A 26,840-nucleotide genomic window follows, 5' to 3' on the forward strand; every position below is an offset into this window, starting at 1 on the left:
GAAAAGACTGGGGTAGGAATGTGTCTCCCAATGATTAAAGGACTGTCCAGTGAAAAGAGTAGCCTTGAGGTTCATTAATCAGAGGGCAAACTGAAAACTAAATTTTAGCTCAAAGAAAAGCAGACACTTTAAAGAATCAAATTTGATGAAAACAAAATTGAATCCTTTCCACAATCATGAACCATCCATTATGAGTATGTTCAAGTAGAGTTCAAATGGTCTTGTAAGGAAGGGATCCTAATTTATGTGTAGAAGCTCCCAGAAGAGAAGTAAGGGAGCTGCCTTGGGCAGCCTCCATGATCCTTCCCAGCCCTTGGAATCCATAATTAGTTATCTACCATGAATACTTCCATCTGAACACTATCCCTTCCCATTTCTTCCAGAGTTTTCTCCCATAATTTCCCCCACCACATCTAGGATCTTGACTTTTCCCTCTCTCCAAAGATTTTTTCCAATTTTTATTTCTAAAGAATGGAACAATATTCATTTGATTTTTTGTTTTTGCCTAGAGTGGAATGGCCACCTGATGTGAAGAACTGACTCCTTGGAAAAGATCCTGATGCTGGGAAAAATTAAAGGCAGGAGGAGAAGGGGACAACAGAGGATGAGTTGGTTGGATGGCATCACCCATGCGATGGACGTGAGTTTGAGCAAGCTCCAGGAGTTGGTGAAGGACAGGGAAGCCTGGAATGCTGCAATCCATGGGATCATAGAATCGGACATGACTGAGCAACTGAACTGAACTGAAGAATGGAGTGCTATTATTGATTTTACTTATTTAACATCTTTGTATTTGGAAACAGCATCCTGATTTCTTTGGAGGAGTTACCCCTCCCTCACTCTTAGTTCATAACATTAGAGCGGTGTTAACCCTTTAGTTCAGTTCAGTCACTCAGGCATGTCCAACTCTTTGCAACCCCACGGACTGCAGCACGCCAGGCTTCCCTGTCCGTCACCAACTCCCGGAGCTTACTCAAACTCGTGTCCATCGAGTTGGTGATGCCATCCAACCACCTCATCCTCTGTCGTCCCCTTCTTCTCCTGCCTTCAATCTTTCCCAGCATCAGGGTCTTCTCCAATGAGTCAGTTCTTTGCGTCAGGTGGCCAAAGTATTGGAGCTTCAGCTTCAGCATCAGTCCTTCCAATGAACATTCAGGACTGATTTCCTTTAGGACTGACTGGTTTGATCTCCTTAGGGGTGATCATATGACACTTGCCTGGTCTACTAGTATTTTGAACAGGATTATTTCAGGGATGGGTGAGTGATTCAAGCTGTCCAATAAATATCATTTTTAAGATTTTTAGTAGAATTCTTAGGAACTACTAGGACCACTTACTTGTTAATTATAAAATTGGAGCTGTCAGAAGCCAGCATGTGTCAAGAGTCTACAAGAGAATGAAGCCAGCACAGAAATGTAGGGGTGGGGTTGGGGGGGGGGGGGAAAGTAGAGAACGAGAAAGAATATCCTGATGATATTGTCAAATCTCTGGACTTTCCAGTTACACAAGCCAATAAATTCCTGCTTTGGTTTAGATCTCTGTTTCTTGAAGCCAAAGTAGTCTGAACAACATGTCTGGGCTTTCAGTTTCTTTCTGACTTCTCTCATTCATTCTTTTCCCTCCACTGCGCAGTGTCTAGGACCCATGGCAATCTGGCCCCACCCACCCCTCCAGCTTCCTCTCCGTAGCTTTGACCCTGCTATAGACAAGAGCACTGGTATGGAAGGGGCGGGCTGGCTTTGGGCCACTCCTTCTGAAGTCTGATTCCCTTGCAACATTTTTGCAAGTTACCTTCTTTACACTCATAAATGCTTTTGTCTCTGAGTCTTTTTTTACATGGATCTCTCTGATTCTGTCTATGGCTGCTTCAGTTTTCTATTCTTTAGAATCTTTTAGTCATCTAAGACACGTTTACAAAGCACCTACCATCTGGGCTAGATGGTGGTGATTCAACAGGGAAGTCAACATTGACAGCCACTATGAACTTGGGCTTACCATCCAGGAAGACTAACAGTACAGCTTTATTCAGATCACAACCTGGAGAGAATCCAAGCAGCTGCCCTTTTGAACCTTGATTTTACAAAATGTACAAAATCCATCATCGTCCTCTTAACAGTCACATCTTCCCATTGTAGATATAGAACATACAGTTCAAAAGGAACGAAAGGATAAAGGGAAAATTCTCGGCCTCTGTCAGTTCCCTCATTTGCATATACAAGCAAATGAACACCTATGCTCCTCACCCCTTTTACAGAGTGGTAGTCTTTGTATCTTACTTTTTTTAAACAGTATATCCTGGAGAAATGCTATATCAGTACCCACAAAGGCACATTGTTCTTTTTAATGGATGCATAATATTCAACTGTACAAATACATCATGCACATCATGTATTACCTCTTGATGAAAGTGAAAGTGGAGAGTGAAAAAGTTGGCTTAAAGCTCAACATTCAGAAAACTAAGATCATTGCATCTGGTCCCATCACTTCATGGGAAATAGATGGGGAAACAGTGGATACAGTGTCAGACTTTATTTTGGGGGGCTCCAAAATCACTGCAGATGGTGACTGTAGCCATGAAATTAAAAGACGCTTACTCCTTGGAAGGAAAGTCATGACCAACCTAGATAGCATATTCAAAAGCAGAGACATTACTTTGCCAACAAAGGTCTGTCTAGTCAAGGCTATGGTTTTTCCAGTAGTCATGTATGGATGTGAGAGTTGGACTGTGAAGAAAGCTGAGCGCCGAAGAATTGATGCTTTTGAACTGTGGTGTTGGAGAAGACTCTTGAGAGTCCCTTGGACTGCAAGGAGATCCAACCAGTCCATTCTGAAGGAGATCAGCCCTGGGTGTTCTTTGGAAGGAATGATGCTAAAGCTGAAACTCCAGTACTTTGGCCACCTCATGCAAAGAGTTGACTCATTGGAAAAGACTCTGATGCTGGGAGGGATTGGGGGCAGGAGGAGAAGGGGACGACAGAGGATGAGATGGCTGGATGGCATCACTGACTCGATGGATGTGAGTTTGAGTGAACTCTGGGAGTTGGAGATGGACAGGGAGGCCTGGCGTGCTGCAATTCATGGGGTTACAAAGGGTCAGACACGACTGAGCGACTGAACTGAACACATCTTAGGTTCTTTCCAATATTATACTCCTACAACCAAATTTGCAATGATGATTTGGGTTTTATATTATTTCATGCATATTGCGAATCATCTGTAGGATAAATTCCAAAAGTGGAATTGTTGGGTCAAAGGACATGTCTCTTTTCCACATTGAAATCTATTGTCCAATTATCCCCCAAAGTGATCACATAAATTAGCAGTATATTGACAGTGGAAGAGTGCCTGTTGTCTAATATCCTCCATGACAAAGTCTGTTTATTAAACATTTTGGCCTTTGCAAATCTAAGTGAAAATGCAATCTCATTTTCATTCTAACTTGCATATTTTATTGTTAGGAAAGCTGGGTATCAGTTTGTGTTTAAAATCCACTTGTATTTCCTTTTCTAGAGCCATTTGTCATGTCCTTGCCCATTCTTCTGTTAGACTGTTGACCTATTGATTGGTATAAGCTCTTTGTATTTTTTGAAAGCAGACTGTTTTCTGCCATGTGTTGGATTTCTTTTTCTAGTTTGTTATCTAATCTTTCATCTTGTTTATTTATTTATTTGCTTTCTCTTATTTATATTTGACCAAGAACATTGAAACTTCACTCTTTTTCATCCTTAGGTATTTTGCTAATTCTAAAATTTGTTCCTTCTTACTGTTTCTAGATGGGAAAAGAGAAGGGACAAGCCATTCATATAAGCAGTTAATAGGCACATAAAAAGTTCAACTTCACAAATTAAAAATACAAGTTAGATTTCTTTTTTTTTACTCTAGCAAATTAGGAAAGATAATTAGAGTAAAAAATAGCATTGCTCTACTCTGTTGGCAGGAGTGCAAATTAGTTCAATACTTGGAAAAGCAAATTCTCAGCAAGTAAAAAAAAATTTTTTTATTTTATTCATTAATGTCTTCTAGGAATTTGTCTTATGGATCTAACCACCAGGATGGACAGAATAATACACAGAGATATACTTCTACATAGCACTTTTTTTTTTTTTTTTTTTTTGGCTGCATAGCACTTTTTTAACAGGGGGAAGAAAAAAAAAAACAAAACTGAAATCTATTGCCCTACAGATAAATCACAGTACATCCATATTAACAGAGGCAACACAGCTACAATAATAAAAGTTTAAAGCTATTAATGATATAGAAAATTCTCACACATATTATATTAAAGATGGGATACAAAATTGCTTAGACAGTGAGATCACAACCACATAAAAGTATGTGAAAAACTGGAAAGAAATGCCAGAGAAGTTGTTACTTGTGTTTAGAGAGATTATGCATTTTTTCTCTTTACTTTTCTGTGATTTCTCAAATTATATAATGTGCATGTATTATATAATCTGACAAAGGTCAAAATAAGCACACACTGTAAAGCTATTATTAGGATTTACTCTTCATCAGTTTCTGTTATGGCCAATAGGCCTTCTGTTTTTGTTTTTTTATTTTTAATTTCCCACATTAGGATTACTGTAACCATCAATATTACTTAGTCTTGCTATCTCTGGTCTCCTCCAATATTCTGTCTGATTACTCAAAAACATTGCCTATCATTACTGAAGACCCCATTCCTGTTGGGACTGCATTCCTATTGCATAACATTTAAATTACTCAGCCTAGTACACCAGCCCTCCATAATTTGGCCTCACTCAGCTTGAGTCATCCGAGTGTATTTCCTACTACTCCCCAGGATATCCTGCACCTTCAATACAGTGGTCTCGTCACTGTTTGTGTTACCTCATGCCCTTTCTTTGACTTGTTCCTTCTGTTCTCTGTTCTGGTAACTGCCTTCCCCAGGCTCCCTTTATGCCAAGGTCTTATTCATTCTCATGAGGTTTTTTTCTCCTCCACGTTGACCTTCCCCTCAACCTTGGCTGAACTCTCAGAGCGTGTCCCTTCAATCACAGCCACAAAGTATTTAATGCCTTGCAGTTCTGTGACTCTTTCTTTCTTTCACTGGCTGCACAGGGTCTCAGTTGTGGCACACGAATCTTCGATCTTCGTTGTGGCATGAGAAATCTTTAAGTGTGAACTCTTAGTTGCAGCATGTGGGATCCAATTCCCCAATCAGGGATCAAACCCATGTCCCCTGAATCGGAAGCATGGAGTCTTAGCCACTGAACTAACAGGGAAGCCCCTCGACCATTTCTTGAGTGCTAATAAAGACTTCCCAGCTGTGTCGAAAGCTCTGAGAAGGCAGTCAGTGCTAATCACAATCTTCTTGCCTCCTTTCCCTTTGTTTCCACACAGTGCTCAGCAGAGGGTTAAGGCCCGGCCAACTCCTGAGGAGGCTGCAATGATGAGCAGGTCCCTGGGCAATGTTTTTCCTCCTTTCCTCTGTTCTTGCCCAGAAGGCTGTCTTCTGAGGAGGGCTTACCCAATGGCAGAAGCCAATCAGAAGAAGTCCTAGAGGTAAGATGGTTGGATGGCATCACCGACTTGATGGACATGAGTTTGAGTCAGCTCTGGGAGTTGGTGATGGACAGGGAAGACTGGCGTGCTGCAGTCCATGGGGTCGCAAAGAGTCAGACATGACTGAGTGACTGAACTGAACTGAACTGGTGGGGTTCCAACCCTAGCTACACTTTAGAAGGATTTGAGGAGCTGTAAAAATATGGCTGAGTTGGGCTTCCTGGTGGTACAGTGGATAAGAGTCCCCCTGGCAATGCAGGGGACATGGGTTCAATCCCTGGTCTGGGAAGATTCTGCAAGCTGTGGAACAACTAAGCCCTGCACCGCAACTGCTGAACTCTGAGTGCTCTAGGGTGCATGTTCTGCAACAAAAGACGCCACTGCAATGAGGAACCCATGCCCCACAAAGAACAGTAGCTTCCACTCGCTGCAACTAGAGAAAGCCTGCACAGAGCAAGGAATAAATAAATTCCAGTGCAGCCAAAAGTAAATAAGTAAAAAACCAAATATGGCTGCTTTCCCTCTTCCATCCCCTCCCCCAGCCCTGAGGATTAGAATTTAATTGGTCTAAGGTGGGACTAGCATTGATTTCTTTTCTAAAGCTCTCATGGTTGTGTTGAGTTCTACTTCTTTCAGGCCTCAGTCCTTTTGGCGTGCACTAATTCAGCACTTTCCTGTCTTATTTCCAGGCAGGAAGTCATCCTAGAACTGGCCAGAGACTCCAAAGAGACTGACTTTGGATAAATCCTTTGGCATCAGCGCTAGCCTTTGTTGTTTTTCAAAGGTGTTTACTTTCAAATTGACAGCTGTCTGACTGCAGCCTGCTCTTAAGGGTGCCTTGCCTGGGTTGCCTTTCCGTCTAGGCACCAAGATAAGCTAAGAGTGCTAGTCTGGATAGCAGACCAGCAATAGGGTTAAAATAAGCTCAGAACCACCCACCTTCAAAAAAAAAAAAAACACTGTTGTTATAGAGTATAGCAAGTCAATTGAAGCAGTTTGTTTCGTGTGGAAATACAATACATAATTCGTGTGACAGAGCTAGAACGAAATGCCAAATAGAATACATATGTACAAAGAGAAAAATCTCAACCATTGTAAAAATCCTACTAATGTATCAATATATACTTCCTTTATTTATGTGATAGTAACAAGATAACAGCAGCAGTAATTAATTAATTTTGAACACCAACTATCCACCAGGTACACACACTAAAGGTTTTATTTGGATTATTTTGTTTAATCTCACAATTCTACAAGACAGATACTTTTATTACCCTCATTTTAGAGATGAGGCAATTGAGGAACTGAATTACTAAAGAATTTGCTAGCTGGGAAATGGCAGAGCCAGGATTAGAAAACTTTCCGAAGCTTTTGTTCTTAACTTTGTGGGACTAATTCTTATTTCAATGAAAAATGAGGTTGTTTTTTTTTTTTTCTCTTTTTTAAACCATCCAAGGTTTCTCAAATATCTGAATACACATTAAATACCTTCCGTTATTTTTACTTTCATGATTTTCCATGGAAATGCTTCCAAAATGTACTATACACATCACTTGATTCCTTAGCTAGAGGACACTGAACGCAATTTAACCTTTTCTTAAAGACTCCAAGCTACAGGACTTCCTTGTAGTTCAGATGGTAAAGAATTTACCTGCAATGCAGGAGACCTGGGTTCAGTTCCTGGGTCAGGAAGATCCTCTGGAGAAGGAAATGGCAACTCACTCCAGTATTCTTGCCTGGAGAATCCCATGGACACAGGAACCCGGCAGCCTACAGTCTGCAGGGTCGCAAAGAGTCAGACATGACTGAGCGACTAATACTACTACTAAAGACTCCATGTGAGGGTCATAGACTCTGTCTAAGGAAGCTAGATGGAACCCTATTTCTCTCAGGCTTTTTAAGGTTTCCAGAGTTAGGTCACTCATACCCACTGGGCCGGACAATTACTGCAGCCACTTTTCCCTCAGCCCCAATACAGGTATCTGCTCATGGACCCTGCTGAGGTGTCAGCCCCAGACAGCTGTGCTCTGTTCTCTGCAGGCCTTGCAACTCTTCAGTCACTGCTGATGAAAGGGCACAACTCCCGTCCTAAAGCAGCCATGCTCTAGGCTGGCGAGCATCTACAAAATGAACCGATGGGAAAAGTTTAGCGAAAACTGGAGATTGTGGTTCAGGTTTCTACCTCTGGGGGATTTGAGCTGGGAATTACTGGGTAGTAGTGGGAGCTAAAAAGATGTACAGAGGGAGCCGATGGGGTAGAATAAGCCAAAGTTCCGAAGAAGCAAATGTGATGCTAAGCTGTGAGATAGAAAAGAGGAAGAGAACAGAAGTCACCCACTCCGACACCTTCAGCAGGAGGGGGACGGGCTATGCAAATGAGGGGAGAGGGCGTGGCGAAGGTAGCCGGGCTTGACAAAGATCTGGGTGACTGCCTAGTTCATGCCCCACCCTAGAACCTTTGAATTCTAAACGTGAAGCCTCCACGCCGGCCAAACAGAATGAGTCTGCAGGTCGCCATAGGTCAAGAGCTGGCAGTGTACAAATTCCAAAGAGGGGTTGAGAAAGTGGACTGGAGGGAAGCAGAGAAGCTGTGAGCCACTGCCAAGCGCAGCCAGAGGGGAGAACTGAGGCCGTAGATAATTGATCACAGAGGTGACGATGTGCGAACTCCGATGCTGAAGTCCTGGGGTAACCTTGGATTCTCCACGGAGTCTTGGTTCCAGTCTTCCTGAGGTCTGGCTTCGCTGCAGCGCCTGTTCTTCCAAAGGCTTGGTGATTTGGCCTTTGGTAGTTCCCACGAGGCCTGTGGGGTTGAGATTCTTGTTTTCTTCATTCCTTACAACTCCTTCCCCTAATATTAGATGTAACTTGAGCTGTTCCTCGGAACTAGAAGGGCCTGACGAAAACACGCTACACGCCCCAGATTGCTTTTTTTATTTTTTTTTTTCTTTGGAATTATTGTTCTCCTATTTATAGTTTTTCTATTTCCTCCTTTGCTGCCGTCAACTGTCACTTTTTATTGCCCTAGTGTGCTTGCTTTTACTGGCCATTCTCTCTTGGTTATTAAGGCTACTGGTAGACTTGGAGGTGAGATTTGGATCGGTGGGATTAAAAGAAATTTAAAGTAAACATACAATTAAAGAAGGGTGAGTGTTATAGTAAGTGAATTATCTTAATAAAGCTGCTATAAGAAATTAAATAAGCAATCAAAGACTCTTAGGGTCTTGTGAGCTTTAGTCCATAGTATTTTAGAAATGTAATTTGACTGTTCAAGTGCCTTTCTTGTTTATCTTTTGACTTTGGGCTCTAGTCCAATCAGTGAAGGCTTAGTAAAGTGTCCCTTGATTCTCAGAAACCAAAACACACTGGAGACAGCACAAGAAAGGAAATGAGATTTATTTTAAGACATTATTCAGAACCCAGCTGAAGGAAGCATGGTCAGAGATCGCTCTCTCTCTCATTCTCCCCTCCTTCTAGCTAGTTGGTTCCCTAACGTCCCTTCATCATTGTTTCACAGCTGTTCCATCTTCCTCTCTGCAGCTGAATTATTCTGCTTCTCTGTGAAGTTTTTAGTTTCTTTTCCTTCATAACACTGGCTTTGGGCTGCCATGCTGTCGATTTTGGCAACAGTTCTTCATGACCTCGAGTCTTCAGTGCCAGCACCCTCCAATTCAGCCTTTCCATCTCTGAAAATATGATTGACTCACTTTGGGCCAAGAATCTGTCCCTGGCCAAATTAAGTGGTCAGAGAGCAGGGCAGGATGGCTCCTCTTCACAGAAGACTCTTCTAATCTGCAGGCAACAGGGGAAAGTGACTGGCATTTTAGCCTGAGCACAATTTATATATTTCAAAACTCTGATAGGTGATGTGTTATTACATATTTACATTCCTCCTTTGTTATTCTCCATTCAGTGCTTAGAGTCCTGTGAATAATAAACAAATTATTTATTAATGATGATATTACCTATCAGAATGTCCCTGTAGCTCAAACGGTAAAGAACCTGCTTGTGATGCAGGAGACCAGGGTTCAATCCCTGGGTTGGGAAGTTCCTCTGAAGAAGGGAATGGCAATCCACTCCAGTATTCTTGCCTGGAGAATTCCATGGACAGAGAAGCCTGGCGGGCTACAGACTGTGGGGTCGCAAAGAATCGGACACAGCTGAGTGACTTAACACACAACACACATATTACCTATCACCATCTGGAGTTGGATGATCTAGCCTAGTCAAGAGTTACTATCTTAGTTTTCCTGCATGTATAAACACAAAATACATTAAAGGCAATTCTTTCCTTCAGTGCTTTCCTGTCATCTGTTATGATCCTAGTACTCTTTGTAAAACTTTAGTTCATGCTAAACCAAACATAATGAAAACTTAACTTTTAACAACATAGCTAAAATTATTATTGTTGATGTTTCAGTGAAAAACCACTTTAAACTCCACACTGCATCCACATGGAGATGTTTTCCTGACCCAAAAGTAGGGATGATTTGATAGTTTGACTAAAATCACTACTTTTGAAACCATGTTTCCTTCTTTTCACAAAAGTATGAAGTGATTGCGAGTCAGTCATGTGTGGAAGAGTTTATTATTAGTTTTTCAAAAGATGCCAAGTGTTGCAGGAAATTTTTCTCTTAGACCAAGATGAGAACAATTTCATTTTAAAAACAATCAAATGCAAATTAAACGTTCCTCCAGTTTTAGTCTAGCATTTGAAATGCTACTAAATAGGTTTCAAACATTTTCTTATGCATGACTGAACTTAACACTCAAAATAACATTCTGAGGTTGGTAGTATCATTTTGCAACTGGAAAACAGGCTCAGGGAGGTTAGAGGACTTGTCCAAAATCACAGTACATTGTGCTCCAGATACGGACTGGTCATTTTACTCCAAATCTTGTGGGTTTTGAATGGCACTTTGCTCTTCCTTTATTTTCTCCCTAAGAATTTGGGGGGAGGGAGTTGGCATCAGTTAAGTGCTATTTCTGGGTTTCCCTGGTGGCTCAGTTGGTAAAGAATCTGCCTGCAACGCAGGAGACCCAAGTTTGATCCCTAGGTGGGGAAGATCCCCTGAAGAGGAAATGGCAACCCATTTTAGTATTCTTGCCCGGGAAATCCGACGGACAGAGGAGCCTGGTAGGGTTGCAAGTGTTAGACATGACTTAGCGACTAAGCCACCACCAAGTGCTATATCTAAGTGTTTCAAAATCCACTAATTCTCCATATAATGCAGATTTCTTTTTCTAATTAAGGCCTACGAACTTGATGACATAACAAAGTACCACCTAATTACTTATGATAAATGAAGCAATAGACTGAAGATTAATACCACCTATGACAATGTTTGATCCTGTCCCTCACAGTTGAAATCACATATGCTATTTCATTCAGTGAATCCTTTTCTAACCCTTTCTAATTTTGTCAGAGATGTAACCCTAATTCTTGAGATTAAAATAAAATATAATTCTCTATTGAAACCATTCTTAGAAGGAATAACTCTCAGTGCTATCGCAAGAAAAAATTAGTCCCAAGTGAGACTGTGACTATGTGGTTACAATATTAGCCTACTTAAAAGTAGAAAGGTTTTCAAGGAGATATACCCTTTTGCTATTTACGTTTACTCTTTCTTTCTTTCTTTCTTTTTTTTTTTTCTTTTTTGGCTGATCTTGGTCTTCGTTGCTGCTCAAGGCTTTCTTTAGTTGTAATGAGGCAGGGCTACCTTTTGTCACAGTGCTCAGGCTTCTCATTGAGGTGGCTTCTCTTGTTGCAGAGGACAGGCTCTAGGCACGCGGGCTTCATGAGTTTCAGAGCATGGACTCAGCAGTTGTGGCACAGGGGCTTAGCTGCCCTGTGGCATGTAGGATCTTCCCAGACCAGGGATCAAACCCATGTCCCATGCATTGACAGGCAGATTCTTAACCACTGGACCACCAGGGAAGTCCTTATATTTAAACTAATCCTACTAACTACCCGAAGTGTTATTCAATTATTAGGGTAGGCAAAACTTAGCAAACCTTGCTTAGCAGTTCAAGTTACTTAGCAGTTCAAATTGTTTAGTCCCTAAGTCACGTCTGACTCTTTGCCCCTTGGACTGTATAGCCTTCCAGGCTACTCTGTCGATGGGATTTCCCAGGCAAGAATACTGGAGTTGGTTGCCATTCCCTTCTCCGGGGGATAGATATAGGAAAATAATGCAAAAATTTAGCTTTTTTTTTCTTTTGGCTGCACTGGGTTTTCGCTGCTGCATGAAGGTTTTCTCTAGTTGCAGCGAGTCGGGGTACACTTCATTGTGGTGCACGGGCTTCTCATTGCCGTGACTTCTCTTGTTGCAGGGCACGGGCTCTGGAGTTTGGGTTCAGTAGTTGTTGCATATGGGCTAGTGACCACTTAGTGGCTCCAGGGCATGTGGAATCTTCTCAGACCAGGGATGGAACTCGTATCCCCTGCATTGGCAGGCGGATTCCCAACCACTGGGCAACCAGGGAAGTCCCAGCAATTTAGCTTTTAAAAATGGTCTGTGATTCAGATTTTTTGTGAATTTAGATTTGTTTTTCCTTCTACTAAGTCTAAAATGAGCAAAATCTTGTGGTGTTAATTATTATCCAAAGGCAGATATTAGATTGGAATTTAGGTCCTCTGGGTGCACTGTTCACTAAATTTTATTGTTTAATACAACATTCAGTGCTTATAACAAGATTCTCAAGACTGTGCCAGGCAGAGGAATTCTAATAGATATGGTCTAAAGAGCACAAATAAGGAATAATCCATATGGAAAAAAATACTAAGAAACTGCCAACACGTAAGTTATTTCTATTTCTAATTCTTACTTCTTTATGTTGACTGTATTCCTATTCTCTTTGGTTAAAGGCACTTAGGATCACTTTGGGAAGAAAAATCACTGAGACATTTAGGAACATCTTAGGGGAAAGGGAAGCAAGTGCGATTGATAGAAAAAAATGAAAGCGTGAGAGTTGCAGTTCAGGACAGAGAGGAAGAGTCAGAGACAAACATTGAGGAACAGCAGCGTTAGACTTCTGTTAAAAGTAAAAGGATCAAGGTGGGTGTTAGGAAGAAATGAGAAAAGTTATTTAAAGAAGACCACGAGATTTGAGAACTGTGAATATAAAGAGAAGTAGATAGTCCCCTTTTCATGTATGAGTTTGCGAAAATGTGAATTAGAGTACACTGCATGAATGCTAATTAATAGAATTATATATTTGAAGGGAGGATTTTATTTCTGTGTGTGTGTATATAATCTTTGATAATATGGCTCTATCATTTTACTCATATTCTCAATTTTGCATTTTTCCATCACAACTTGATAAAAATTAATCACTTGAAGTCTAAAAAGCATCAGAGGAGAATGAAGATTTGCTCCTTTCTGTCATAACTATACTAAGTTTATAAGACTAACACTTCTTATTCTTATCATCAATACTTTTATCTATATTTTATACTCTTTTAATAAAATAAAGGTAAAATACAGTGAACTGTTACATTTGTCCAAACAATGTAAGGCAGACTGTGGCCTACCAGCCCACTTCCTTTTTCAACCTCAAATGTTCATTTAGCTGAAACACAGAGGATCCAAGTTCCACACATGGAGGAAACTTAGAAGCATCAGCCAATATATGACTGTGAATTGAAGTCAGGAAAGTCAAGTACATGGAAGACCTAACGTGGAAAGTATTTTTTCAGAAATATTTGCAACATATTCAGATGTATATTAATGAGAAAAACAAGAGGTTAGGTAGAAGTATCTTTTTTTTTTTAGATAAAGGGAAAAGACAGTAGAAATTTAGCTGTCCTGAGAAGGTGAATGTTTTAGTAAAGGTTCAAAGGATTTTATGCATTTTGGTCATAATCTCCATCAGGGTAATTAGCACTTGCCTTGAACTTGGGGAAGTCCTGAGTGACCCCAGCCAAGTACTTTCCCTTCAGTGGGCTTCATTTTCCACACCTGATAAATAGGGAAATTATTCCTTACTGCATTGATGTAAAGATCTCTAGGAAAAATACCTGAAGCACTAGTGCAGTGACTGTCACTTGGGCACTTAACGGTACTGAGTTTTTGTTTGATGGCTATTCTAAAGAATAATAACTTCTGATTCTCATAGACCACTCTTCACTGTTGTCATAGTTAGCAGAAGCCTACTCCATCTGGCGTTAGGGAGAAAACCACACCCACAGCAGCAGCAATCACACCATGGCTTAGACCTCCCAAGGCTGGCTAGGGGTAGTGTTTTACAAAGACAGGAATCCTGTGGTGACTTCTGGCAGCCATTTTACAATTTGTGAGAGTAACGGAGACGAGAGCAGAGACATTGGCCCAGATTCCTGATATTATTGTGCCATTTATTTAACTACTCACAGAGATGCCTAGTTCTAGATTTTTTGTTATGTCCCGTTATTGAAAGTCATTTGAGGGGGTAGATTTTACTTTTAACCAAATACACCCTAATGGCTATATAGAATATATAATTTGATCCCATAAACAAAACGCACAGAATAATCATTGGATTTGAAGTTTGCTTTTCAACTTCATCCCTAGTTCTTGCAGCCTTTCCTTCTTGCCCTAATCCATCAATCCCTCATGGACTCTTTTTCCATCTAAACTTCTTGCTCATTTCTCAGTGAACTCACCCTTTTTACACTGCCGAGTCCCTCTTGTGCTAGACTTCATTGTTTGTACACTGTTGATTTGAGCAATGGAAGTAAGGAAAGTTGCCCAACTGTGCAACTGAAACAGCTACAATTTCAAGGTTTCCAGACTCACTTGGGTCCCAACACCATTTAACTTGATTTTCATTTGTTACTAGTTACTACTCTTTCCCATTCTCCTTAGCATCTGTTCCAGATCTATTCTCCAACCTATTTTACACCCCTGTCTACCTCCTTTCATCAGATAATTTTGTGTCCCTTTGGAGGCCAGAAGTGTGAGACCATATAACTTCCCACCATCTCAAATACAAATTTTGTTTTAATTTTGTTTTCTGCTTTAGCATCAAGATAATCAGGAGAAAATGGTTCATATAAAACTTTGTTGCTTGTTCACAATTGTTTCTTAATATTCCTGACAGAACTTAAAAGCTTTTGCACAGCAAAGGAAATCAAACAAAACAAAAAAACAATCCAAAGAATGGGAGAAAATATTGCAAATGAAGCAATTGACAAGGGATTAATCACCAAAATATACAAATAACTAATGTAGCTCAATATCAGAAAAACAAAGAACCGAATCAAAAATGGTCAGACAATCTAACTAGACATTTCTCCAAAGAAGACATACAGATGGTCCAAAAGCACATGAAAATATGCTCAACTCAAATGTGTTATTAATGTAAATAAAACTATAATGAGGTATCACTTCACACCAGTCAGAATGGCCATCATCAAAAAGTCTACAAACAATAAATTCTGGAGAGGGTGTGGAGAAAAGGGAATCTTCTTACACTGTTGGCGGGAACATAAATCGTACAACTACTATGAAGAACAGTATGGAAGTTCCTTAAAAAACTAAAAATAGAACTGCCATATGACCTAGTAATCGCACTCTTGGGCATATAACCAGAGAAAACCATACTTCAGAAAGATACACATATCCCAATGTTCATTGCAGCACCATTTACAATAACTAAGACATGAAGGCAACCTACATGTCCATCAACAGAGGAGTGGATAAAGAATGGAATATTACTGTGCCATTAAAAGAATGAAATAATGCCATTTGCAGCAATATGGATGGACCTAGAGATTATCATAGTAAGTGAAGTAAGACTGAGAAAGACAAGTATCATATGCTACCACTTACATGTGGAATATAAAAAATATACAAATGAACCTATTTACAAAACAAATAGATTTACAGAAGCAGAAAACAAACTTATGGTTAGCAAAGGGGAACGGAAGGGGAGATAAATTAGGAAGCTGGGATTAACATATATACATTATTATATACAAAATAGATAATCAACAAAGACCTACTGAATAGACCAGGGAACTCTATTCAATACTCTGTAATAATCTAGAGGGGAAAAGAATCTGAAAAAGAACAGATATATGTACATGTATAATTAAATCACTTTGTTGTATACCTGAAACTAATACAATGTTGTACATCAAATGTACTCCAATATAAAATAAATAAGTAAAAATTTAAAAATTAAACTAACCCAAACCCCCACAAACCAATAAATTTTGTTTTAATTTCTTTCTTTTCTGTTTTAGAGGGAGAAGGAATTCATTTTTGTCTTCATAAACTCCTTTCCCAATCTCCTTCTACCTTTTTTGCAATCTTGCTATATTACTTAACTTCCAACAACCCCCTTCTCCAAATATGTTCAAATTTCCTCTCTTCTGGTTTCTTTCTTGAATTCAGATCAAAATGCAGAATAGGAAGATCCTGAGTTCACCTCCTCCCATGGACACACCAAAACTACAACTACATATAAAACAACTTTTTAAGAATGACCGGGAGTAAGCCAAACATATTCTACAACTAAAAATATAAAGAAAAAGCCACCATGAGATGGGTGGGAGGGGCAGAGATGCAGCCTAGTTAGAACCCATACTCCTAGTGTGGCAACTCCAAAATGGGAATGCTATCTCAACTATGGAGGTCCACCCTGAGGAGTGAGGGATTTGAGCACCACACTAGGCTCCCCAGCCCAGGGAACCTGCAGCAAGAATACGAGCCTGCATAATGCCTGGCTTTGAAAACCGGTGGGGCTTAAATCTGGGAGAGTTGAAGGGCTGGGTGAAACTGAGACTCTACCTCTTGAAGGGCACACACACAAACTCACCTGCTTCAAGTCCCAAGACAGAGGCAATAGCTTGAAAAGCATCTGTGTCATATGAGACAATCCACCAGTTAATATTAAGGAAGATACCAGAGGGATAGGGATCTGCTGGAACTTTCTTTGGGGGGTAGAAGCACTGGCAGGTGCTGCTCCTTTTTCTAAACTTTCCTTCCATCTAGCTAGTTTGGCAGGCACCATTTCAGTCACTCTTAACCAACCTAGCTAATGCTGTGCATCCCATCCCAGTGTTCCCCTGAGGACCTGTCCTGCCCAAACTGCCACCCTGCTGGCCCCTCCAACATGACTCTCATCCTGCCTCACCTGATGGGCATCCCTAGCTGGCATCAGTGCCCCTCCAAAGTGGCTCCCACCCTGGGAGATGAGCCCCACTTCACCTGGTGGGCGGCCTTGGCTGACACTGGCAACCCCCCAAAGTGTCTCCTGCCTCAGCCCTGTACACTAGCATGCTCACAAAAGTTGAGGCTGGGCCTCACAGCCAGTCACACTGGGGGCCAGCCCCACCTACCAGTCCACATGCAGGATAGCAGCTGTGGCCCAAACACAAGAGAAAGGCTCACACAGCCTATACAGGGGACATGCGCCAGTGGTCTCCACATAAGGAGACCTCTACATAAGGCCAATTCTTTCCAGTCTGGGAGATATAGATGATATACATGATACTTAGAAAAAAAAATAAATGCAGAGAGTTAGGCAAAATTAGGAAACAAATATCTTCCAAAAACAAAGAACAAGATAAAACTCTAGAAAAATAACTAAACGAAACAAAGATAAGCAGATAAAGATATCAGATAAATTTACCAGATAAAGGTATCAAATTAATAGCCATAAAAATGTTCATCAAACTCAAGAGAAGAATGGATAAACTCAGAACTTCAACAAAGAGATTGAACATATAAAAAAATCAGACTTGAAGAATACAGTAACTGAAATGAAAAATACACGAGAAGGAGTCAACAACATGCTAGAGGCTGGAAAAGAATGGATCCGAGATCTATAAGATAGGGTAGAGGGAATCACCTAATTGGAACAGCAAAAAGAAAGAAGAATTTTAAAAAGGAGGATAATTTAAGGGACCCCTGGGACAACATCAAGCATATTAATATTCTCATCAAGAAAGGGACAGAAACCCTATTTGAATAAATAATAGATAAAAACTTCTTTAACCTGGTGAAGGGGAGACATTCTAAGTCATGGAAACAGAGTCTCAAAAAAGATGAAGCCAAAGAAACCCACACCAAGACACATTATAATTAAAATGTTAGATATGGAGAATCTTAAAATCTGCAAACTTACATGCAAGAGAACCCCCATAAGGTTGTAAGCTGATTTCTCAGCAGAAACCTTACAGGCCAGAAGGAACTGGTATGATATATTCAAAGCAATGAAAGGAAAAAACTTACAACTCTACCCAGCAAGGTTATCATTCAGGATTGAAGGAAAGATAAAGAGTTTCCCTGACAAGCAAAAGCTAAAGGAATTAATCATCACTAAACTAGCCTTACAGAAAATTTTAAAGACACTTCTTTAAATGAAAAAGAAAAGGCCACAAATAGATACAAGAAAATTATGAAAGAAAAAAATCTCATTGGTAAAGACAAATGAATAGTAAAAGTAGTGGATTTACCAACCACCTGTAAAGCCAGTAGAAAGGTTAAAATATAAAAGCAGTAAAATCATATATACCTAAAATAACTGTTACATGAAATAAAAAGATGTAAAATATGATGTCAAAAAACATAAAATGAAGGGAGTAAACACGTACTGCTTTTAGAGTGTGCTTGAACTTAAGTGACCATCCAATTAAAATAGACTGCTATGTACATAGATTGTTAAATATGAACCTTATGGTAACCACAAACCAAGAAACTATGGTAGACAGACACACACAAAAAAGAAAAGGATCCAAGCATAACACGAAAGAAAGTCGTCAAATCACAAGGGAAGACAAGAAGAGAAGAAGAAAGGAGCAAGGAAGAACTACCAGAACAACCAGAAAACAATGAACAAAATGGCAGTAAGTACACACCTATCAATAATTACTTTAAATGTAAATAGAAAAAAATGCTCCAATCGAAAGACATAAATATGGTGGCTGAATAGATTAAACAAAAGAAAACAAAACATGTCTCGTATGTTTGCTACCTAAAAGAGACTCACTTCAGATCTAGAGACAGACAGACTGAATGTTGAGGGAAGGAAAACAATATTTCATGCAAATAGGAACTAAAAGAAAGCTGGGGTAGCAATACTTATATCAGACAAAATAGACTTTAAAATAAAGTCTGTAAAAAAAAAAAAAAAAAGAAGGGCATTGCATAATGATAGAGGGATCAATCCAACAAGTTGATATAATGCTTATAAGTATCAATGCACCCTATATAGGAACAACTAAATATTAAAGGGAGATATTGGTGTAATACAATAATGGTAGAGGACTTTCACACCTCACTTACATCAATGAATAGCTCATCCAGACAGAAAATCAAAAAGGAAACATTGGCCTTATGCAACACCTTAGATTAGATGACATTAATAGATATAGATATATATAAAAGGTTCCACCTCCAAACGGCAGAACACACATTTTCTTCAAGTACACATGGAACATTCTTCAGGACAGATCACATGTTAGGTCACAAAATAAGTCTTAATAAATTTAAGAAGAATTGAAGTCATATCAAGCATCTTTTTTGACCACAACAGTCTGAAACCAGAAGTCAATCACAGGAAGAAAACTGGAAAAACAGAAACACGTGGAGATTAAACGACATGCTAGTAAACAACGATAGGCCAACGAATGAGTTGAAGAGGGCATGAAAAATACCTTGAGACATATTAAATGGAAATACAATATTCTAAAACCTTTCGGTGTAGCAAAAACAGTTTTAAGAGAGATGTTTATAGCAATACAAGCTGACCTCAGGAAATAAGAAAAATCTCAAATAAACAATCTAACCTTACAGCTGAAGGAAGTAGAAAAAGAACAAAGTGCAAAGTTAGTAGAAGGAAGGAAATAACAAAGATCAGAGTGGAAATAAATGAAATTGAGACTAAAATAACAATAGAAAAGACCAATGAAACTAATAGCTGGTTCTTTGATAAGATAAACAAAATGAATGTCTTTAGTCAAACTCACAAACAAAAAGACAGGGTCCAAATAAATACAATCAGAAATGAAAGAGAAATTACAACTGATACCACAGAAATACAAATGATAAGAAACTATTACAAATATTTATATACTAACACACTGGACAATCTAGAATAAATGAATAAATTCCAGGAAACATACAATCTTCCAATGCTAAACAGGAATAAATATTAGAAAATCTGAATAGATCAATCGCTACTAATGAAATTGAACACACAATCAAAATGCTCCCAACAAAGTAAAGTCCAGACCAAATAAATTCCGCAGGTGAATGTCACAAAACACTTAAAGGCAAGTTAATACCTATCCTTCTCAAACTATTCCAAAAGGTAGAAACACTTGCAAAATCATCCTACAAGTCCAATAGGATAACAAAACCAGATAAAGACACTAAAACTAAGGAAGAGAAAAAGGAAAATTAAAGGCCAATATACCTTATGAAACCCACTCCAGCGTTCCTGGAGAATCCCAGGGATGGGGGAGCCTGGTGGGCTGCCATCTATGGGGTCGCACAGAGTCGGACACGACTGAAGCGACTTAGCAGCAGCAGCAGCATATCTTATGAACACAGATGAAAAATCCTCAACAAAATATTAACAAACCAAATTCAATAATAAGTAAAAGGATCATACACTGTGATCAATTTAGATTTATTTCGGGGATGCAAAGATAGTTCAATATTCACAAATCAGTCAATGGAATACACTGCATTAACAAAATGGAAGATAAAAATCATAGAATCTTGTCAATAGATGAAGGAAAAGCATTTGACAAAATTCAATAACCATTTCTGATAAAAACTCAACAAAGTGAACGGAATGAGAACATACCTCACCATAATAAAAGACCATATATCACAAGTCCTCAGTTAACACTATACTCAACAGTGAAAGATGGAAAGGTTTTCCTCTTTCATCAGGTAGAAGACAGGGTCCCCACTCTCACCACTCTTATTCAGCATAGTACTAGAAGTCCTGACCAGAACAAGCAGGCAAAGAAAATAAGTGAAAGACATCTAAATTGGAAAGGAAAAAGCAAAACTGTCTTTGTTTGTAGATGATATAATCTTATATATAAGAAAACCCTAAAGACTCCACCAAAAAACAAACAAAAAAAAAACTATTAGACCTAATGAATGAATTCAGTAAAGTTTAGGGATACAAAATTTACACAGAGAAATCAGTTGCATTTCTATACTACACTAACAATAAACTCTCTGAAAAAGAAATAAACAATTCCATATACAGTTGTATCAAAAATAATAAAATACTTAGGAATAAATTTAACCAAAAAGATGAGATCTGTACATGGAAGACTATCAGTTTGATGAAAGAAATGGAAAAAGACACAAATAATTGGGAAAGTATCTCATGTGCGTGGTTTAGAAGAATTAATATTGTAAAAATGTTCACACTAACCAAAGCTACCCATAGATTTAATGGAACCGCTAACAAAATTCCAATGGCATTTTCCACAAAAATATTAAAAACAATACTAAAATTTGTATGGAACCATAGAAGACTTAATAGACCAAAGCTGTCCTGAGCAAGAAGAACACAGCTGGAGGAATTTTACACTTCCTGATTTCAAACTATACTGCAAACCAATAGTAATCATGGCCATACTGGCACAAAAATAGACTCATAGATCAACAGAACAGAACTGAGAGCCCAGAAATAAACCTGTACACATATGATCAACTAACATTTGACAAGACAGCCAGGAATATTCAATGGGGAAAGGATAGTCTCTTCAATAAATGGTGTTGGGAAAACAGGACAACCATATTCAGAAGGATGAAATTGAATTGTATCTTATATTACTCACAAAAATTAACTCAAAGTGGATTAAAAACTTAAACACAAAGCCTCCAACCATAAAACTCCTAGAAGAAAGCATAGGGCAATAACTTCTTGATAATGATCACAGCAAAAAGCTTCTAAATATGACACCAAAATTTGCACAAACTGGAAGCAAAAATTAATAAATGGGACTATATTAAACTAAAAAGCTCCCACACAGCAAAAGAAACGATCAGCAAAATGAAGAGGTAACTTACTGAATGGGAGAAAATACTTGCAAATCATGTATCTGATTAAGAGATTAATTTCCAAAATATAGAAAGAACTCATAACATTCAATAATAAAGCAAATAAAAACACAAACAATTCAATTAAAATATGGATGAGGGGCTAAAAAGACATCTTCCCAAAGAAGACATACAAATGGTCAACAGACACATGAAGAGGTGCTCAACAACACTAAACCAGGGAAATACCAATCAAAACCCCAGTAAGATATTTCCTCATACCTGTCAGAATGACTAGTATCAAAAAGACAACAAATAACAAGCATTGGTGAGAATTAGGAAAAAAAGGAATCTTCATGCACTTTTAGTAGGGTTTAAATTGCTGTGGCCTCAGTGTATGCAAATATTTACAGCATTTTAATTTATAATTGCCTCAAACTGGAAGTAATCCAATATTCATCAACTAAGAAATAGATGGGACAAATTGTGGTATATCTTTACAATGGACCAATAACAGGAATAAAGAGGAATGAAGTACTAAAGCATGACGTGAGCCAGATATGAAAGGATCCTGATTTACTTGATATTCTGATTAAGTCAAAGTTAGTGGGACAGTAATCAGATCAGTAGTTCCTAAGGACTAGGGGTCGGGAGAGGGGACACAAGACAACTTTTTGAGGCGATGGAAATACTCTATACTGTGACTGATACATGCTTGTATATTATTTGTCAAAACACATAGAGCTGTACACCTAATACAATAAACCTGAAAAAAAAATCATACCCTAAAAAACCCAAAACTACTCCTTTACCATGCTTCCTACCTTATTTATTTACTTATTTACCTGATTGTGAGGTTTCTTAGGGAAGGGACTTTTTCTATGTAGTTTGCATTCAGCTAATATTTATTCACTGTTTGCTATGTGCCAACATCCATTAACTGCAGGAGAACTGAAGTGAACCAGTTTATCTCTGCTCTCAAAATATTGTCCTAGCGTTAGTTATAACCCGCTTCTACTCCTTTTCTAGCAAGCTTCACAGAAAGGGCATCTAAACTTCAAGCTCATATTTCTGAAAGATTCAACTACCAGGTACATATCTAGCTAGAAACTTTTGCTCATCTATAACAGAGATCCTCCCAAATAGTGGCTTAAACAAGACAGAAGTTTGGACATAGCCAGTCCAGGGCTAGTTGGAAGCTTCATGGTATCAACTGGGACCTGAATTTCTTTCTGCTCTGGCATCCTCTGTTTGAGGATTTTATTTGCAAGACACAAGGTGGTTTAAGCTGGCTGACAGGCCTCCAGCTATCATGTTTGTGTTGCAGGCATCGGGAAGGACAATGGAGGAAGACGAACACCTACCACCCTCTACCCCCGACGCCCGTGCTTAAGGAGACTTCTGGAAGTCCCACAGAGCCGTTCTGTGAGAATTTAGTCACAAAACCACAGCTACATACCACATATACATATATACTTCATATTCATATATATAGATTTCAGGCAGCACTATGTCTAGTTTAAAAAAGGAGGCTTTGGAAAAATGACCATTTGGCAACCAACATGGTGAAAATAGATCTGGACAAGAATAATCAGAGAGTCTAAATCCAGGGAGGGACATTTGCTGCACAGCGGAGCATTTATATGCTCATAAAGTATTTCCCCACAGATGGCTTATTGGTCACAAAGGGAGGTAGTAACTGTACAACGGAGTAACCAGACGACACCCTGACCGGGTGATCAAGACGAATAACAACCAACGAGGAGCAGGCGGACATCATGTGGCCTCCAGATGTGACTCTGTGAAGGCCATGACATTGTACTCATGCTAGTCCAGCTGGAAATGCATGGCTTGACTCTAATCACGAGCAAACATCAGACAAACCCAAACCAAGGAACCGTCCATAAAAGTACGGACCTTTTCAAAACTGCCAGTGTTACGAAAGGTAAGGAAAGGTGATAAATGTTTCCAAGATTAAAGGAGACTAAAGAGACAGTAACCAAATACAATAGGTGATCCTGGACTGGTTCCTGGGCTGGAGGAAAGCAAAATGCTCTAAAGGACATGATTGAGACATGACTAACCTGGTAGAGATACTGACTTCAGAGAGAGAAAGAGCAAGATCTGAGGACTAGTCTTGAATCTATTTCCCCCTTTCTATCCTCAGAGGCATTGTCTTAGTTCAGTTTCTCAGCGGGTACCCCTATCCACTCAGCCTCTCTCCTGAATCTTCCATGTAATATCACAAAGTGCACTGTCTTTCCCTTCCAGTCTGTCCTCCACATTGTCATCAGGGTGACTTTTTTAAAGCAGAAATCTGATTATGCCAAATTCCCTTGGTCCGTTTGGATTGCTATAACAAAAATACCATAAGCTGGTTGGCTTTTGACTAACAAACATTTCTCATCATTTTGGAGGCTGGGAAGTCTAAGATCATAGCACTGGCAGATTTGCTGTCTGGTAAGTGGCTCAGATGGTAAAGAATCTGCCTGCAATGCGGGAGACCTGGGTTCAATTCAGATGGTAAAGAATCTGCCTGCAATGCGGGAGACCTGGGTTCAATTCCTGGGTTGGGAAGATCCCCTGGAGAAGGGAAAGGCTACCCACTCCAGTATTCTTGCCTGGGAAATCCCATGGACAGAGGAGCCTGACGGGCCACAGTCCACGGGGTCACAAAGAGTCGGAAAAGACTGAGCAACTAACGCTTTCACTTTCAAGAGCTCATTGTCTCATTTTTTAATTTCTCGGTAGTCTCTGACTCTTTGTGACTCCAGGCACTATAGCCAGCCAGGCTCCTCTGTCCAAGAAATTCTCCAGGCAAGAATACTGGAGTGGGTTGCCATGCCCTCCTCCAGGGGATCTTCCTGACCCAGGGATCCTGCTCTTGCATCTCCTGCTTTGGCGGGCGGATTCTTAACCACTGCATCACCTGGGAAGCCCAATTGTCTCTTTAAGGGCTGCCTTTTCCCTGTAACCTCACATAGAGGAAGTGGCAAGAGTGTTTTCTTGGCTTCTTTTGTAAGGGCACTGATCCTATTTATGGAGACTCAAACGACAGTGGCCTGATTATCTCCCAAAGGCTCCACCTCCATCATGTTGGGGGTTGGCACTTCAATCCATGGATTTGGAGAGGGCACAACAATTCAATCCCTGGCACTCCTGATGAGAGACCATCTGTGGCCTGATCCTAGCCACTTAACCATCATTCTCTACATGAACTCAGAGTTCCCTGTGGGGCATTTCTCTCCTGCACTCCCGTCACAAATGGTTTCCGTTCTTGAATGTTCCCTCCACCTTTCATGACATAATGCTGTGCATGAGATAATAAGGATAAGCAGGGGAGGTAATAAGCCAGCAAGATAAGGCGATATTTTAAAGCTTTTACCTAATTTGAAATACAGGCTGGACTATCATGTGAAATGCTCCCATTAAACATTTTTAAAGGAATTAATTTTTCAGAGAAATAAGTAAGTGTCTACTGTTTGTGCCAACTCAAAGGGAAGGGCAAATGAAGATGGGCTTGTTGGCTGACTTCCACCTTAGAATTTCCTGTGAGGCTATTAGATGCTGCCAGCTAAGGATCTCATTATCTTAGTCAGACTTATTCTGTCAACAGCCCTTTTTCTCTGTCACAGCTGGTACCGAGAGCCATATGTCATAAAACTCCCTCTACTCCCGAAGTTTGGAACTTTTGCTGGAACGAAAATGCATCACTGTTGTTGAATCAAGTGACTTATGGAGTTCCCCAAAGAACTGTCCTTTATGTCTTATAGTTTTGTAGTGAAAACTCATGGCTTTTCTTACCCATGTGACTTTCCCCCCATTTCCCATCTGTTTACTCCCTATAATTTTTCCAAAATGTTATTCCATCAATCTGTTCAGTAAAAAAAGCTTGCTTACCTCATTTGCTCTCAGGAATAAAAAAGCATCACAAGAATTGCATTTAGTGATGAGTTGATACCATTCTGTTTCTCTGGACTTGTCAGATAAGATCACCAGCAAATAAACACTTAGCTAGAATACAAGACAGAAGATCCAGTTATTATATATTAATGTCTATTCCATGGATCTCTATCTGTACCCAAACTCACATTTTTAAGGTATTAGTTTTAACCGTTGTCAAGCATTCCCCTTGAAAGTCAAGTCTGTAATAATATAATGAACAGCGAGAGAGGATTGAGAGTATAATTGTCGACTGCTTGAATGAAGATTATTCATTCTGCACCATGTATTCTGTTAAGTGGAATTCTAATTTGTGACTGAGCAGCATGTTCATTTCCATATAGGAGAGATGGTCTACAGAGCTCTTAATAGCTTTGTATTTCAAAGGGATGCTGCTATATCATTTTATATCTAATCTATGAACTTGGCATGTCTATTTCTACTTTGCTCTATGAATTTAAAAAGTCACTTACCTCATATTCTTGGAGTAAGTGAAGTAATAGATTATTTGTGACAGCAGCAATTTCTAAGCTATGGATCCATTTAATATAAGTTATTAGACTCTAAAATCATCCAAGATTTACAATTAAATTCCAGGAAATTGATGGAGAAAATCTGAGTTACTGTCTTACCTTTCCAGAGAATATTACTGTTTCATCAATGTCCATGTAAGTTTCCAAAGAATTGCCAAAAATCTTACATGTTTAACACTCTTATATGCAATAGATTAGTGATCACTATTTTAATGGAACAGATAATAACTTCTCTATTCACCTCACAGGCTTATGAGAATCTTAAGAAATAATTTATAGGAAAAAATATAGAGAAGGGTTACTCTATTATTAAGTATATTTTATTAAAAATAACAATTTCTTAAGTTTCAGATATGATCAGTGAAACATAACTCTTGAGAAATCACCTAATATTATTTTGTAATAAAAAATAGACATATATTCTGCTCACAAACCAGAAAGAACAGCCTGGTCTCATTATTTATTGCCTGTGAAATCAACAGTGCTTGGAAACCTGTCTTGGGGTTAGGGTTCCAGGGCCTGTACTTGACTTGAATCATGCCTCCCCCTCTCCCTTATTGAAAATATCAACAGAAGTATCTTTTACTAAAAGCTTCACTCCCCCCACCCCATTCTCTAAAACAAGTCCACAGCCATGACAGACTCCGGCAGGGGTGAAGTCCCAAGTCCAGGATAGCTGTGCTGGTTGTTTAAGGCTGGCATCCATTCTGATTGATCAGAAGCTGTCCTAGACATCCTGTGAGGTAGATGTCATTTATTATTATCATCATCATCATCTCTATTTTAAAATTAGGAAACTGAGAGGTTAAATAACATTCCTAGGGTCATATGGTTAATAAGT

The 26,840-nt window shown here is 39.3% G+C and overlaps 1 long non-coding RNA gene across 1 annotated transcript in view; it reads left to right on the forward strand.

The window, feature by feature from the left end:
• Positions 1 to 26,840, forward strand: part of LOC138990794 (uncharacterized) — a 79,925-nt gene that overhangs the window by 14,673 nt on the left and 38,412 nt on the right. Inside the window, exon 2 of the long non-coding RNA XR_011466908.1 lies at positions 5,362 to 5,523. This is a non-coding gene — a long non-coding RNA (uncharacterized lncRNA). The remainder of the gene's footprint in view (positions 1 to 5,361; positions 5,524 to 26,840) is intronic.

This window comes from Bos mutus, chromosome 14 (genome assembly GCF_027580195.1).
Source record: "Bos mutus isolate GX-2022 chromosome 14, NWIPB_WYAK_1.1, whole genome shotgun sequence".
Lineage (NCBI taxonomy): Eukaryota > Metazoa > Chordata > Mammalia > Artiodactyla > Bovidae > Bos > Bos mutus.